The sequence below is a fragment of the Miniopterus natalensis genome, chromosome 15 (genome assembly GCF_054644295.1).
Source record: "Miniopterus natalensis isolate mMinNat1 chromosome 15, mMinNat1.hap1, whole genome shotgun sequence".
In the NCBI taxonomy this organism is placed as follows: domain Eukaryota; kingdom Metazoa; phylum Chordata; class Mammalia; order Chiroptera; family Miniopteridae; genus Miniopterus; species Miniopterus natalensis.
In genome coordinates this window covers 27,632,062-27,633,680 of record NC_142095.1, presented here as the reverse complement: position 1 = coordinate 27,633,680, position 1,619 = coordinate 27,632,062, and the positions used below count along the sequence as shown (strand labels likewise).

The following is a 1,619-nucleotide window of genomic DNA, read 5'->3' as shown; positions in this document are numbered from 1 at the left end:
TCAATTTGTGATTTCCAAGCTACATTTTAGAACATGAGAAAGAACACATGGAACACGCACAGAAAACCAAGTGCAAAGAAGCTGCCAAAACAGAAAAATCTAAGTATGGAATGTTGCAGCCTCAAAGTGCTGAGAAAACAAAACAATTAGTTTGGGGCCTACCATGAGTAAAGCCCTGGGAAGCATCCCGGGATTCAGTTGAGACCCCAGAGAGGCTATGTCTTAGGCATAAGGTCAAGCCAGAAATAGGAAAGCTTCCATGAATCAAGGTGATCTTGCCATATCCCATCTGCCTGCAAGAAGACTTATTCCCTTTCTGGCTCCAGCCTGCCTAGAGCCTGTTGTGGGAGCATGAAGTTGCTCATCCACAACCTGCTGAGCTTGCAGGTGGGAGATGGGCTCCCATGGCTTTCCCCTGCACCTCCAGGCCACCAAGGTCTGCATCCAACCTGTGGAGTTCAACCCCGACTTTGTGACATACATGATGCCCAAGGTGGAGTGGCTGGAACTTCTGGAGGTGGCCCATAAGGTGCCCAAAGGGTCAATCCACAGGCATGAGTATGATAAGTGTTTGAGGAAGAGGCATCACATACTGCAGGTGTATTGCAGGCCATCTTGCAATGCCTGGGATCTGGACGTGTGTTCCCCATCAGCTGCAGGACCCCCAACATGCTGCTGAGTGATGAGGAAACTGAGCCTTAACCATGCCAGGCACCACTTTTTCATTCTGAGACCATATGTATCTTTGTTAATGTATATCCTGTGTGCTGCCTCTACCATATGCATCCCCAACCCTGACACAAGGACACAAACACAAGTTTTCCTGAGCTAGATGTGAATTTTATTTCTCATTAAAGGTTAGAAACAAAACAAACAAAAAAAAAAAGACTTATGCCTCTATGAAGGAAGAAAACATCATCTGAGGTCTCTAAAACTTTTTAAACACAATGTCCAGAATGCAATAAAAAATTACCAGGCGTACCAGTAAAGAAGACCAAATCACTGAAATGCCAACAGAAAATGGAGTCAATATAAACAGATATAGAATGAACTTTCTCTACTGTAAATCTGATAATTTCATTCCTTTTCATAAAATCATTCAATATTTCCCTATTGTCTTCAGAATAAACTGTGAGCTCCTTTCTGTGTTCTCCTAGGCCATGTATTGCCTGATCCTTCTTTTTTCTCCAAGACATATCTTGCTATTTCAAATCCCAGCAAGCACTTGTCCTTCAACTATAGTAAATTAATTTCAGTTACTCAACTGCACCATGCTTTCCCTTCCTCCTGAAACTTTTATATAATATTTCCCTTTCATGATACCTTTGCTCTTTCTTCCCTTAACAAATTCCCACCCACCCTTCGGAAACCTTTTCTCCCAAGGCTCTCTCTGATCCCTCAGGACCTCTTCAGATCCCTCTCCTAACATAACATGAGCTCTATCAGAGCATTTATTATGTTGAATGGTAATTAAATGTCTACATATATATCTCCCCACCAACTTATGAATTCTTTGATAGCAGGTCCCCTGAGAGTTTGCACAACAACTAACATATTACAGACTCACCTCAGAGATATTGCAGATTTGGTTTGATACTGCAATAAAGCAAATATCATAA

General features: G+C 42.1%; 1 pseudogene; it reads left to right on the top strand.

Moving 5' to 3' along the window:
* The first annotated feature begins 351 nt into the window (after positions 1 to 351).
* On the top strand, positions 352 to 702 carry LOC107532612 (multifunctional methyltransferase subunit TRM112-like protein pseudogene; annotated as a pseudogene).
* The last annotated feature ends 917 nt before the right edge of the window (positions 703 to 1,619 follow it).